This window comes from Cervus canadensis, chromosome 10 (assembly GCF_019320065.1).
Source record: "Cervus canadensis isolate Bull #8, Minnesota chromosome 10, ASM1932006v1, whole genome shotgun sequence".
Taxonomy (NCBI): domain Eukaryota; kingdom Metazoa; phylum Chordata; class Mammalia; order Artiodactyla; family Cervidae; genus Cervus; species Cervus canadensis.
In genome coordinates this window covers 82,024,228-82,040,154 of record NC_057395.1, presented here as the reverse complement: position 1 = coordinate 82,040,154, position 15,927 = coordinate 82,024,228, and the positions used below count along the sequence as shown (strand labels likewise).

Here is a 15,927-nt window from a genome sequence, read left to right as displayed (position 1 = left end):
AGCCCGTGGGACCCAGATCTCCTCAAGCCGAGCGACTTCTCCCTTAGACGTAGGACCTACGTTATGCCCCGATTTTTCTGAGTGTCCAGGAGGAGATCCTCAAAACCCTTCTTGGAGAAACATTCCCTCTGCTGCACTGGAACAGAGCCCTAATTTCAGCCTGACCCCAGTCCAGCAGTTAGGGGTTTCCGGGTCTCATCAAGAACCCCTCCGTCACCCACAGACACTTTCCTCCCAGTGCCTTCCCTCAGAGGGGCTGAATTGTAGGGGAACCAAAGAAACCAAATCTAGTTCACATTAGGCTGATCTGTCATATCTAGTCAGGATCCGTCCATCCCACCAATACCCTCACCCTGACTTTCCCCTCACCTTCCTGCCCTGGACACTCCACCCAAGGAAGACAGACCAGGCTCTGGACACTGGTCTGGGCTATCTCAGCACCTTCTTCTTCCACAGGCACCTTGGCCTTGAGCACTCCAATGGCCATGAGGCCGAACAGGTCTCCAGAGGAGAGCACTGAGGGAGATGCCAGGAGAACAGAGTGGAAGCCCACGGTGAGAGGTGGAGGCGGCAAAGCTGGGCTCTAAGCCAGCTCTATAGGAAGGACATGGCGCTGGTCCCTGAAGCACCACAGACTGCTTGCCTGGGCAGCTGAGTGAACTTCCCTGTGACCATACACAGGATGGGAATGCCTGGTCCTGTCTGAGATGGGGGGGTGGAGTGGGACAAAACAGGACACTAGCTTCGTCAACTGCTCTGTGTCCAGGGAGAGCTAGGAAAATGCTCAGCGTTTGTTCAGGTAAGCAGGACACAGTCGGGAAGGAAAGTCTTCATCCCTGTCTCACACAGACCATCCAGTAGCTTCAGGCTACTCCCTGCACAAAAGGTGGAGGAGAAGGCCCAGCTCTAAGGTCTGACTTAGATTAGTAAATCACTGATGAAATCTATTATTTTCCTTAGGCCAAAGATGCTTTCAAAGACATCTCCGTATACTTCTCCAAGGAACAATGGGAAGAGATGGGAGAATGGGAAAAAATCCGATATAGGAATATGAAAAGAAACTATGAAGCGCTGATTGCTATAGGTAACAGGAAGTGCTGGGTGCCTGTGAGCCTGGGAAACATGAAACAGGTCTTCACCCTCACTGTTCACTTGGCCAGCTCTTAGGTGGCTTCATCTGCTCACAGTTCCCTTTTGTGTGGAGACTAAGGAAATGTTTACAGTTTTGTACCAAAGGGAGGTTGACCCTGCAGTGCACAGCTCACCTCTTGCCTTATTCTAGATTCCCCCAGCCCATCCTACAGATTTCCTTGACTTTGTGACACTTCCCATTGCTTCTATGCTTTGTTTCTCCTTCTTAGAACAAATGTTTTGCTTCTTTCCAGGTTTCAGAGCCACTCGACCGGATTTCATGCATCACCGCAGGCAGGTTATCAAGCCCCAGGTAGATGACACTGAGGATTCTGATGAAGAATGGACACCAAGGCAGCAAGGTGAGAGGCCAGGAGGATTTGGAGGTGTCTTCCTGAAACCAGCCTGGGCTTAGGTCTCAACTTCATCTCAGCCATTAGCAAGGAAAACATAATTTTCAGCATTCCGAAGTGGTTGTGGCCAAATATTTACATAAGCCTGAATGAAGATGAAGGTATAGGTTTTCCAGTGTAATTCTCAAAAGTTTTACGGTTAAAATTTATGATTCTTTTTAAAAAAGAATTATTTTTGCTAAACATTCTTAGTGGAAGGCAGTTAAAGAAACCTTAGAAATAAATTCACCAAACAGATTTAATACTAATCTCATTGGTTATTGGATTAAATCTCTTTGCAAAGGAAATAATTAACATATTATATTAAGATACATTATTTATGTATGTATTTAAAACAAAACCCATGATCTTCTTACCCTAAGGTTAAACTAATTCTATATTTTGATTTTGGGAAAGGATTGGAGAGAACTATTTATTCTCCGTGATCTTTCCCACATTTCACTGACCAGAGATGGCATCAGGTAAATAAAATGAAGTACACTTATTATAAAATAGAAGTGAGCAGCTCACTTCCTCTTCAGCTGCTCAAAGAGTTTAGAAGAGTTAATCTCCCTAGACTGGAGAAAACAATTTAAATAGTTCTATGATTCTCCATCTATGGATTTCTGTTCTCTCAGATTTTTAAAAATTATTTATTTAGTTTTGGCTGCACTGGGTCTTCATTGCTGTCCATGGGCTTTCTCTGGTTGCTGTGAGTGTCTTCTTGTTGCAGAGCACATGCAGGCTCTGTAGTTTGTGACACACAGGCTTAGCTGCCCCGCAGAAAGTGGAATCTTCCTGGACCAGCCATCAAACCTGTGTCCTCTGCATTGGCAGGCAGATTCTCATCCACTGTGCACCAGGGAAGTCCCTCTGTTCCCTTAGGTTATTAAAACTAGTGAAAGGGACATGAAAAGCAAACTTTTGGTTGTCTTCAAAGGTTTTGACATAAGGAGAGATTCTTCATAGGGAATACCTACACCTCGGGTCACCATACACCTGCACATCTTTATTTACCTTTTTAACAATTTCTGAGTGTATGGCACACTGTTGCTAATTGTGTGCATGTTAGTGTTAGTGGCCACAGTGCTAATCGCTCAGTCATGTCTGACTCTGCGTACCCATAGACTGTAGCCCACCAGGCTCCTCTGTCCGTGGGATTCTCTAGGCAAGAATCCTGGAGTGGGTTGTCATCTCCTGCTCCAGGTGATCTTCCCAACCCAGGAACTGGGCCTGCATCTGTGGCATCTCCTGCATTGCAGGTGGATTTTTTACCGCTGAGCCACCGGGGATATACATACACATTGATGTACAACAAATCTGTAGAAATGTTACATCTTGCGTGACTGAAGCCCTAACCCACTGAGGAACAATTCTCCAATCCTTCCTCCTCAGAGCCCTTGGCAACCACGATTTTATTTCCTGTTTCTATGGATTTGATTAATTTAGATGCCTCATAGAAGTGGAATCGGACAATATTTCTCTTTTTTGATTGGTTCATTTCACTTAGTAAAATATCATCAAGGCCCATCCATGACGGAGCATATGACAGAATTCTTTTTTAAGGCCTCAAAACATTCTGTTGTGTGCATGTGGATATAAGAGCTATAACATATATCTTATATATAATCTTTATCTTTTATCCACCAATGAACATTTAGATTGCTTACACATCTCGCCCATTGGGAATAATGGGGCAGTGACCATACATGTGCCCACTATTTATTCAATATCTTGCTTTCAATTCTTTATGGAAACACACTCTTGAGTGGGATTGCTAGATCATACAGCAGTTCTAATTTTCTGTGGAAACTCCATACTGTTTTCTAGAAAGCTTGCAACATTTTACATTGCCAACTGTAGTATATAAGGGTTCCAATTTATCCATATCCTTACCAAACTTGCTATTGTCTTCTTATACCTATTGCCCATCACAGAAGGTTTCAGTTTGTATTTCCCTATTGTTTAGTAATATTGAGCATCTTTTCATATGTTTGTTGGCCATATGTGTATTTTCTCTGGAGAAATGTCTATTCAATTCCTTCTCTCACGGTTAGTCACCTCACACTGCCATAAGAAAACAGACTGCATTCCTTAAACCACAGAGATTTGTTTTCTTACAATGCTGGAGCATGGAAATTTGATATCAAGGTGCCATCATGGTCAGTCAGTTTCTCTTCCTGGCTTATAGGTAGCCTTCATACTGGTGTATGCTTAGTAACCACTTATCAGATGCATATTTTACAAATATTTTCTACCATGCTGTAGGTGGCCTTTTCAACTCTGTTCAGTGTCCTTTGCTGCACAGAGGTTTTAAGATTAATCTCATTTGTCTATTTGTACTTTGTTACTAATACTTGTGCACTTGGTACCATATCTAAGAAATCATTGCTGATTCAGTGTCCTGAAGCTTCACTCTTGTTTTCTTCTAAGAGTATTATCAAGTCTTGCATTTAGGTCTTCAATCCATTCTGAATTGATTTTTCTTCAAGATGTAAGATGTTCATTATTTTGCATATGGTTATTTTTTTTGCCCAGCACCATTCATTACAGGGATTCAACTTTCCCCATTATCTTGACACCATAGATGAAGATCATTAGACCATGTATCCAAGAGTTTATTTCTGGCTGTCTATTGTGTTCCATTGATTGACATATCTGTCTTTATGCCAGCCAGCTTCCTCAGTGGCTCAGCAGGTGACGAATCTGCCTTCAGTGCAGGAGACACAGGAGATGCGGGTTCAATCCATGGGTTAAGAAGATCCCCTGGAGAAGGAAATGGCAACCCTGTCCAGTATTCTTGCCTGAGAAATACCCTGGACAGAGGAGCTTGGTGGGCTACAGTCCAAAAGGTCACAAAAAGTCAAGAAGACTGAGTGACTAAGCACACATTTTTTGCCATATCTACACTCTTTTGGTTCCTGTACCTTTGTAGTATGTTCAGAAATCAGAGGCCTCCAGCTTTGCTGTTCTTTCTAAGATTCTTTGCCTATTTGGGGTTCTCTGAGATTCCGTGTTAACTGTTGGATGGATTTTCTATATCTGAAAAAAATTCCATTCGGATTTTATTAGGAATTGCTTTGAATCTTTAAATTGCTTTGGGTAGTATGAACAGCTTAATAATATTAAGCCTCCAAATCCATAAACATGAGACACCTATCTATTTATTTATGTCAGATTCCTTTCTGCAATACTTTGTAGTTTTCAACATGTAAGTGTTTCATCTCTTTAAGTTTATTCCTAATTACTTCATTGTTTTCAATGCTATTACAAACAAGGTTCTTTGTCCAGTGTCTAAGACTCCACACTCCCAGTGCAGAGAACTTGGGTTCAGTCCCTAGTCAGGGAACTAGATCCCACATGCCGCAACAAAGACCTGGCACAAACAAATAAATAAAAATAAATTTTTTTTTTAAAATTTAGCTCTTGACTGTAGCTTAGAAAATAAAAAATAAATAGGATTGTTTTCTTATTTTCCTTTGTGGAATGGTCATTCTTAATGCATGGAAAGATATTTGAATGTTGATTTTGTCCCATGCAACTTTCTGTGGAGGATTTTTGTGTGTGTGGATTTAAAGATTTTTCTGCACATAAAACCATGCCCCTGTGAACAGACATAATGTTACTTCTTTCTTTCCAAATGGAAGCCTTTTGTTTCCATTTCTAACCTAAAGCCCTGGCTAGGACTTCTAATATTATGGTGAACAGAAATGTTGATAATGGGCATCCTTGCCTTTTTTTCTTGATCTTTTTCACTGATGACTATGATGTTAGAGGTAGACTTTCAATATATGACATTTATTATATTGCAGTCACTTCCTCCTATTTCTACATTGTTGAGTACTTTTGTCATGAACAACTAGTAAATTTATTAGATACTCTACGGAACATCAGATGAGGCACAGATGAAGTTTCATTTTTTTTTTTTTTTAATTTTAAGAAAATTATGTAATGCTCCCAGTGGAAGCACAGAGTTGATGATACAGAAATCATCTTCCATTCCTTCTTTGGTAATCATTGTCTTTGTCACTCTCTGGCTTAGAATTATGTATGCTTAATTAGAATACCCAGAGTTTGGAAACATTTCCCAACAAAAACACTGATTCTCGTCATTTTTTAGGTAAACCTTCCTCGATGGCCTTCAGAGTGGAGCACAGTAAACATCAGAAGGTGAGTATTTCCCAAATCCTGTTGCCAAAATATCCTGCTCATGGATCCAGTCACAGGTGAGAATAGGAGGAAACACAGAGATCCTGGAGACGGCTGCCTTCCTGTCCTGGATCTTTAGCACACTGTCTGATATCATCACCATCTTTACAGTTAGTAAGAACAAAAGCAGTAGTAGGCGGTTCTGTTGTTACATTATTTTCATAATATTTCAGACCTTAAGCATTATATGTGAATAAACTTACTTAAACCTTAAATCAATCCTACAGTACCTATAAGTAGGTATAGCTATCACCATTATAGATTCAAAAAATGAGGTAAAAAACATTTGATTATATGCCTGAGATCACAGTATCACTGGTAGTGCAATCTAAACCAATGCACGTTCTCTAAACCCCTTACAAACTGATTAAAACTTCCATAGTTCCATGAAGCTTATTCATACATCTTTATATTATTCATCTGAGAGATGTTTTCAACCTCAGTTCTCTTGTGCTGTGCTAGGGAGGGATATGCTAAGAAATCCGACTAAGGGAAGCTTAAGGACATGTTGGGGAGTTTGTAGAGTGGACAGTCCAAGATGAAGAAGGAGACAGGATCCCTACCTCAGAGCCTCCCACTCCAATAAGAGGAAGCAACTCACAACCCTGAGAAGCCTCAGGTTTATGACTGAAAAGCAACAAATAAGAAAATAACAGAAGGACTTCACATAGATTACCCACTTTTGAGTAGAAACTCATCATCTGGGCATCATTTCAAATGCTCATTCTTGCAGGAGGGAGTAACAGCTCCTCCTCTGAGCTCTAATAGGCGACTCTCCTGTTTGGAATCATTTGTTTAGCCTGCCCCTGTGTTATAAGCTTTGAGAGCCTAGCCCACACCCATTCATTCTCAGAAGTCCAGGCCGAGCTCAAAGCCGCTGAGGGACCCCTGAATGTTTTGTGAATGAGTGACTCCACATTTAAGCATTCGTCTAGGAGTAGAAAGGTCAAAGAATGCTGAAGATAGTATCTGTGAGCTAGACTTCAAATATAGATGCAGTTTAGGGAATAAATTGATACCAGGGGTGTACGCTCATGTTCTAACTGTATAAAATAACTGACACAACAATTTGGTGAAGGTTATTAAATTTCATGTCCACCATAATATTAAGAATTAGCCTGTATACCAATTAATGGATCAGGAAACTGAGTAGAACCAGCTAGTCATACAGCCTTGTTCAAGGAGAACTGATGAGACCAGCTACTTTAATTCCAAACATTGTCTCTAGGACATGGCAACCTGCAACTTTCATCTCATTTTCTTTATTGTCTAAATGGTTTCTGCCGATCATCTTTTCTCCTCTTAATCTCACTGCGTTGTCACCTTATTTTCCAGACGTGTTTTGTCCCCTCTGTAATTTTCCATACTTCCTCGTCCATCAAAGGACCACTAGTTAATAGAAACCCCCTGGATCTCACTACGAGCCCTTAGCCTCTTCTTTCCCTGGCCTCCAGCTATTCTCCCTGCCTTGCTGTCACTTTTATGCAGAAAGTTGCAGGGGAAGAACCTTAAGATATGAATTCTAGTTTTGATTCACTATCCACCTAGGTCCTTTTGTTACAGTCCAGTGTTCAGACCCTCCCCCCCCCCCCCAAATCAGGTATTTCCAAGAATTGTCAAAGTATTAACTAAAGTCATGCATGTGAAAACACTTCATAAAGTCCTAAAGAACTAAAGAACTGCATGTTGTCTCTTAATCACAAAGAGAATGACCAGGGCACCATTAAGTAAGGAATCTAGTTTGAAGGAATTGCTGGGAGCAGCAAAATCGCTGAAGACAAGTGGCTCCAAGCAGGCTCAGAAACCAGTGCCCCATCACAGAAAAGCAAGGACCCCTGGACAGCACCCCAGACAAAAAGTCGGTAAGAGAAATTTTGGGGAGTTCCTCTAATTAGTTCCTCTAATCCCTGTAGAAAAACTAATAAGTATGACCTAGGTGTGTGGCATGGACTTTGGGTAGGCGGGGTTTAAGCTGGACTGGTCTGAGACATGAAGTTAGCACTGGGGCCTTGGGAAATCTTATACATTTTCTGAGGTCCTGATTGCTGTCTTTAAAGTGAGGATAAGGATACATAATTCATACAGTAATGAAAGCCTTACATTAAATGCAAAAGTCTGACACCTAAAAGTAGTTCACTAAATCCAGCTGTGATAATGGGAACTGTGCTTTGTTAGTGTTTATGCCCAGAGCTCTGCTAGTGCCTTACGTGTTGTGTGCCCTTAACATATATTTTCTGAGTAGATGTGTTGGTGAACTATTTCCTAAGTAAGAAGGTTCGGAAGTTAAACCTACTAACGGGCAGTGCAGAACGCTATCACTGAACTGGGCATCTGTGGTCAGTGGAGCCTCAGTCTCCTGAACCAGTAGTTAAAGGGAAATTAAAAAAAGTATAGAGAAGGGACTTCCTGGGTGTGAAGTGGTTAAGGCTCCACACTTCCACTGCAGGAGGTGTGGGTTCCATTCCTGGTCGGGGAACTAAGATCCCACAAGCCAAGAAATAAATAATGGAACAATAAAGCATAAAATTACAAAAGTAAAAGTTTGAAAACTACATGTAAGAAAGTTTTAACAAAGTGTATAGATGGACAGGTAGGAGATCTCACACTTTCCAATAAAACAGGGACTAATTCTCCAGACCCCACCAGCCTTGCTTAGCTTCTGTTCTCCATCTTAGAACTCAGAGGAAAGGAGACTGGAGTGAAGAGGTACAGTTTACGAGAAAGAAAGGGCCACGTGTACCAAGAGGTCAGCGAGCCCCAGGATGACGACTACCTCTGTGAGTGACCCCGCTGGCCCACTCATGGAGAAGGGGCTACAAGGCCTTGGTCCACTAACCTCACCTCACCATCTGGTCCCCTGGTCATCCCCTTCCTCTATGACTTGAGGTGCAGGATCGAGGCCAAATGCCATTGTTGCAGGAAGGGGGACCCCTTCCAGGGCCCGAAACTGGGCTCTTGTCTAACACTCGGAAATGAATTGTCCAAGGAGACACATGCTGACAAAGCAAGAGATTTTATTGGGAAGGGCACCCAGGTGGAGAGCAGTAGGTAAGAGAACCCAGGAGAACTGCTCTGCCTCATGGCTCACAGTCTCAGGTTTTAAGGTGATGGGATTAGTTTCCGGATGGTCTTTGGCGAATCATTTTAATTCAGAGTCTTTCCTGGTGGTGCACGAATCTCTCAGCCAGGATGGATGCTAGCGAGAGGGATTCTGGGAGGTGGACAGACATGCGGTGTCTCCTTTTGATCTTTCCCGAACTCTTCCGGTTGGTGGTGGCTTATTAGTTCCGTATTCCTTATCAGGATCTCCTGTCATAAAACAACTCATGCAAATGGTTACTATGGTGCCTGGCCAGGGTGGGCAGTTTCAATCAGTGTGCTTCCCCTAACAACTCCCCCCTGAGAGACTTTATACTCAAGATGCTTCTTGGGAATTGGGGCGGAGGTCTCTTTCTTCTGTAAATTTTTCCTGCTGTGCCTGGGCATGGGCCTGCCTAGCAGAGCAGAAGTCTCTCTCTACCTGATCTAAGTTGGGGTGTTCTATATCTGAAACCAGCTTTTACGCTTGTAATAACAGCAATTTAGTTTGAAACTGTTGGCGCCTCTCAGAGATGAAATAGACAGGGGCCAAACAGGAGACCTTACAGGATGGTCATCACTGGTCCCCAGAAATAGGAGGCAACATTTGGAGTGAGGGCTGCGGGGTTTGTGACTTTTTTTTTTTTGCTTGGCTGGTGGTGAAGGAACAGAGCTGTGCTCCAGGAATCGTGTTTAGTCTGAAGTTACCATCTTCCACCAGGGTGGTGGCTCCAGTTCTGTAGAAGAACTCAAAAGACATTGTTATGCGTATTTCTTTGAGTAGGAACCAGGACCCTGTCTCAAGGCTGTACCGCCATTTGATTGTTTCTCCTGTTTCTGTATTCTCTCCCTTCCCTGATTTGCAATCGTTTGAATCCACCCTTTGGAACTCAGGGAAGGTCAAGGAGGCTGAATGAAGCCTATATCTTACAGATAACAAATGGGGAACACACAGCAGATCTGTACTCCAGAGTCGCCACCCACAGAGTCCTGCTCAGTTTTAATTTAGGGAACAGGGCAACTATGACTGTGATAAGTTTTTGTCAAAATGGGGCATAGGACCGCCTCAGCTTGGAGAAGAGACACTGAATTGAAAGTATTCCTGAGTTCTAAGTCCTAGATCTGAGCCTTTTATGATTAAAATCTCAATCTCTTGGTCTGCCATTTTGTTGTAACAGACCCAATTAGTAGTAGCTGGAGGAGGGATAACTGGAATTTTAATAGACAAAAGAAATCTCTTTTTTTTAAGAATAGGCCTGAAACCCAGTCTAGTCCTGGCACTTCACGGAGACTTTTAGCCAGGTGGCCAGTTGTCTAGTTTTATAAAAAGTAAGGTAGAAATTATTAGCATCCAGCAGACATTGTTTTGAGAATGGTGGCATCTAAGCCTGACACAACTCAGAAAACTCAAGTTTAGCAATATAACGTCTAATCTGAAATTACACCCATAGTAACACCTGGTTATTTTCCAGGATGTCTGAACCATAGCTGAGTACTCTATTTTGACTTTTAGTTGTAAAATTTTCCTTAATAGCCAAAGCAGATGTCACCATTACTGACGTCAGTGTTTCTCTAGGTATGAGAAGATGCAAGAATTGGGACTCATAAAATCTCTTGAAACGATCTAACTATCTGAAGGCCTGTTCTGCCAGTTTTTTTCAGAGCACCGAGTGCCTCATTCCTGATTTTCACCCTGAACTCCTTTCAGGGCTGTTGAAAGTCAGCAGTTGCACAGGCCATGATTTAATCTCTGTAGAGGTAGATGGCAAGTGTCAATCTTCAGTTGGCAGAGCCACTTTTTGCTCATAAACTTGACCATGATTTTGAGGGGGGCATTTCATGACCATTTTATCCCATGGTGCTGAGAATGTCCATTTTCAGGTTTGGCAAAGATTTTGTTGACAGGCCACTCAATGTGCTGTTACTGGACTAGGCCATTAAACAGTATCCAAAATTCTCTGGACCACCTGTCTTACTAGCCTCTTGGTCCAGGAAGACATTCCCTCTTGTTGCTTTTTTTCATATCTAGAGTTACACTGTTATCATCATCGATCTCATAGGGAACTATATATTATTTTATCAGAGGCCTCAGTCACACATTTGGCAGTGTAAGAAACAGCAGTTTTGTAAAACAGGTGAAATACAAAGAGCATAGCCAGCAGTATTAGTAAAGTCACAAGTAAGACTTAAGAGCTTCCATTAGATGTAGCCCAGTATATCCCAGGTCGTCTGACTTAGTCTACTCTGCACGAATCTTTATCTTGCACGGAAATTATCCATTGGCACCACCATCTATAAGGCACATAGCCCAGTGTAACTCAGGTCGTCTGACTTAGTCTACTCTGTACAAATCTTTATCTTTCAGGGAAATTATACATTGGCACCACCGTCTATAAGGCACATAGCCCAGTTTTTTAGTGTTACTAGACAGATTATCCTTAGTATGATTTAATTGTTTCCAACACAGAGGAGACTTTAAACCTAAATTACCATAGCATGGTGTTATCTATATAAATCCTTCTCATAATTGTGGGAGATTTTTTTTTTTTTTTTTTTTTTTTGCTGAAACTTTTCTTGTTGCTCTGATTAAGCCTGAGTGATAGAAAAAAGCTCAAATTTATGGCCAGAGTCAGAGCAGGCATTATTAATTGGCCCAGTGAGGGGATCCCATCTAGTAGCATCACAGTGACCTGAATATGACTATAATTTTTTTTTTTAAGTAAATTTTTTCAGGGCCAACCAGTTAGAGTCTTATAGTAGAGAAATTTACCAAGGTAACCCAGAATTGGATACAGGTAATTGGCCACAAACCCAAAAATTGGATTGATTTCTAAAACTAGCATAGGATCAGGCCTATGATAGAAAAGCATTTGATTTATATGCAAAGGTCTAAGAAGTCAAGAAAACACTATAAATGATCATACGAAGCAGATCCAGCATCTTGGGCAAGCTGCCTACCTCTGATGTAGTTGTCTTTTCATCCTGGTGTAGTGTAGTTTTTCCTGTTTGAGCATCATTTGAAGGTGAGATCAGGTCGGCTGTCTTTTCTATAGACCAATCCAGTGTAGGGGCCTTTGGAAGTGGGAATTAATCTAAGAGTTAATTTTCCTTCAGTTTCATTGTGCATGAGCTAGTTAAGAGTACCTGATAAAAAGCCCTTCTATCCAGGTTGGAGACAGTCTCCTAAATTATGTCTTTTTCTAGTCCTGGTTGCAGGTCATGAGGCATCTGATCTTCATCCAAAGATAGATTACTGAGATAAGCTTCAGAAACAAACTTAGGGTGTTCTTTAAGAATTCAATTAAATTTTACATTAATATCACATAACAGCAAAGAACTATCTAAGAAATGAGTCTTACTACATGCAGACCTCCATTAACTGAGATTTAACATTTTTTGAAATACCTTTTTTTTTTTCCTAAAGTTACCCTCATTTTTATCAAATATAACCAAATTAACGCTAGTTTGTTTGCAAAACAGGTCTGTTCTCACTAATTTTGGTCTAATGATTTATATAACCATAATTGTTAATAGACTTTTTATTTTGCTGAAACATTTATAGAATCTCAGACTGAACTTTTAATATAAAACAGGGCTGGGAAACTCACACCAAAGGCTTATCACAGATTTTGTCTAACAAATCTAGGTGAACTCTTTTCTTTTTAAGGGCTCAAAAATTCCTTGAGATTTTTCTACCTGTTAGTGAGATAACCTTCCTAGCTCATTTGATAAACTTACCGGAAACCTAAGAGTTCCAAATTTCTGGAGGAGTCAGATAGAGAGAAAATATAATTGTTTTGTTCATAACGTATAATTTTACCAAATTATTTTCATAGTTAGTTTGAGAGGAAGGTTTTCCTTACTCACGGAAAACACAAGATTCAAACCTGTAATTTTTTTAGATAGAAACCATAAGTTATAAGCATATTTACTGGTTCATTCAGTCCTTTGTTAACTTTTGTGAAGTCATCAGGTTTCTAATTAGAACACCAAGACATATCAAAATGTTAAGAACTCCATATAATTTCTAGGATATCTGTATTAGTAATTTTATCGTACATTATAACATGAGCAGATTCATTACTCATTTGATAATCTTTTTCATGTAATTTAACCAACCAAATAAACACAGTTTAATATCTCTCTTTGGGATGTTTCAGGGGCCCTCTGAAGCACCCCAAAGTTAGCTAGAGGTCAAAGGAACTTCAAAAGAATTCGATTTAGGAAGTTTTGTTGAAAAGATCAATTAAAAGCATTTAGAACATTTGGTCAGATTTAGTCAATGTTGACGGGTGTATCATTTAGCTTGTTGATATGTCACAATGGGCGTAAATACCAAGGCTCAAGGTCTAGTGAAAGTCAGCTCCGCCATCTTGGACCTAAGTGGCTCTAACCAGTTTTCTTATGACCATGTCATTCCTAACAAAATCCATTTATCTAACTAATTGTAATCCAATTTTAGAAAATCCTGATCATGCATAACTCTTTTTAGTATTTTTTCATACTTTTTTACTGAAAGCACACTTCCTGCTTTCCTTTAGCAACCAAGACCTAACTTTTATACTAGCATTTTATAGGTTGGTGAGCATAAATACCAGTGATAATTTATAAAACCCTTGCTTTCTTAAAACATTTTAGGATGGCATCAAATATTATTCATTTATAGTCCCAAATCTCTTTAGTTTTTCTGTAAAAGGAAATCAGTGTTTAGTAGTAAATGTTTCAAAATCTTATTTCATTTGGAAATGACATAATTATTTAATAGACTTCCAATACTTAGTTTAGCACAACCCTTAGAAATTCAAGTTACGCCAATCTGGGGAGACTATTGTAGACAGATATTTTTAAAGAATAATTATTCTTAATAGAGTTTATATACAAACTCATACCTCATTTACATTTTTTAGAAGTTTTTTCACTCGAGGTAATTTCCTTGTTGACAAACTTGTAACAGGTATAATATTTAACTTATATTAAACCTAGGTACAATGAAAATATTCTACTTGATGTTAATTACTCTAAGACATGTCTATATTAGATAGGTCAACAAACAAACATTCATATCAGGTATTTAGTACTGAATATTTCCCAGTTCACCTAAGCCTGGAATTTATTGTTTCATTTAGAATTATTTGATTTGTAAGCACTTACCTTTTTTAAGCCAATTAAGTAGAGCTAATTTACAAATTAACCTAAAAAATATTACCCAGAGAAAAAGACATACCAAAACATATTTAGACAGACACAGTGCAAGATCTAGCTTCATTTTCTAAGTTAGGTCATGAATTAGATATTACAATATAAAATTTACTAGTTTATAAAAAAGTTGAAATAAATAACATTTTTAAAGGCTTTTTTCCTTTTTCTCTCAGTCTCAGGAGTTAGAGATGGTCTATATAAGTGTTCCTGAGAGACCTGCTCTCAAGGCACAGGGAAAGAAAATCAAGTTCTAACAAAATGGCAGCAGGTCTAAATGGTGGCCAGACAAAGCAAAATGGCCATCACAAATCACAACACAGAGCAGAGTTAAAACACACACATATAAACCTGGCAGTCCTCATCAGACACTCCCTTAAATACAAGAATACAGTCTCTCAGAAAACCTTCCATAGAGACACAAAACTTCAGATGTCTTCAAAGATTTCAAAAGGAGGAAAGGAAGCCAGGTTGAAAGAAGAAGGAGGAGGAGGCGGGAAAGGGGGACAAAAGGGGTGGCCTTACAGACGTCTCTTGCCACCTACAGACACCCAGGCGTTACTGGACTTTTCCCTGGGCTTCCAGAAAAGGGAGGACTGGAACCCGGCCCTACCAGAAACCAGACCAGAAAATTCAAGTTCTCTGACAAGAGGAGATGATAGGTCTCCAATCCTCAGCTCAAGCTGAGGCCCTTCAACCAGATTCCTGCCTCCAGGACCAGGGGACTAGAAAAATGGGAAGGATAGGAAGGGCTAGGGAGAGGAAAGAGAGAGGGAAGGGGAGAGGTCAACAAAGTCTCTTGTTCCTTACCGGTCAGGGCACTCTGGCCAGTTGTCCGCATCAGAAGAGCAGGGACAAAAAGGTCCCAGTTGCAGCTGCTGGGTCTGGCCCATTGGCATGCAAGCTGGCCCCTGAGTACCCCGAGTGGTCAGGATATCAGTCTCAGCGAAGAAGAGTCCCACCAGAGTCGCCATTTGTTGCAAGAAGGGGGACCCCTTCCAGGGCCCAAAACGGGGCTCTTGTCTAACACACAGAAGTGAATTGTCCGAGGAGACACATGCTGACAAAGCAAGAGATTTTGTTGGGAAAGGGCACCTGGGTGGAGAGCAGGAGGTAAGGGAACCCAGGAGAACTGCTCTGCCTCGAGGCTCACAGTCTCAGGTTTTATGGTGATGGGATTATTTTCCGGGTGGTCTTTGGCAAATCATTTTAATTCAGAGTCTTCCCTGGTGGCTGACGCATCCCTCCGCCAAGGTGGATGCTAGCGAGAAGGATTCTGGGAAGTGGACAGACATGCCGTGTCTCCTTTTGATCTTTCCCTAACTCTTCTGGTTGGTGGTGGCTTATTAGTTCCGTATTCCTTATCAGGATCTCCTGTCATAAAATGACTCATGCAAATGGTTACTATGCTGCCTGACCAGGGTGGGCGGTCTCAATCAGTGTGCTTCCCCTAACACCATGAGTGCCCCAGTTCTTTGAGGAGGTCGTTACGACCAGCAACATCACTATACTTCCTCTCATCCCTGCTCTCACCTCCAGATTGTGAGGAGTGTCAGAACTTCTTCATCGAGAGCTGTGCTGCCCATGGGCCCCCAACCTTTGTAAAGGACTGTGCAGTGGAAAAGGGGCATGCCAATCGCTCAGCCCTCACGCTGCCCCCTGGGTTGAGCATCAGACTGTCGGGCATCCCTGACGCTGGGCTTGGAGTGTGGAACGAGGCGTCCGATCTGCCACTGGGCCTGCACTTTGGCCCCTATGAGGGCCAGATCACAGACGATGAAGAGGCCGCCAAGAGTGGATACGCCTGGCAGGTGAGAAGCACCTGTTTCCCTGTCCTCTGGCCTCTAACCGCTTGTATGTGGTGGGGGGTACTTCATGTCTACATGTGAGGATGCACATGGTGATAACATGGTCAGCAATG

The 15,927-nt window shown here is 41.3% G+C and overlaps 1 pseudogene; it reads left to right on the top strand.

Moving 5' to 3' along the window:
* Positions 1-485: 485 nt before the first annotated feature.
* The window catches only part of LOC122448955, a 71,861-nt pseudogene continuing 56,419 nt past the window's right edge, over positions 486-15,927 (top strand).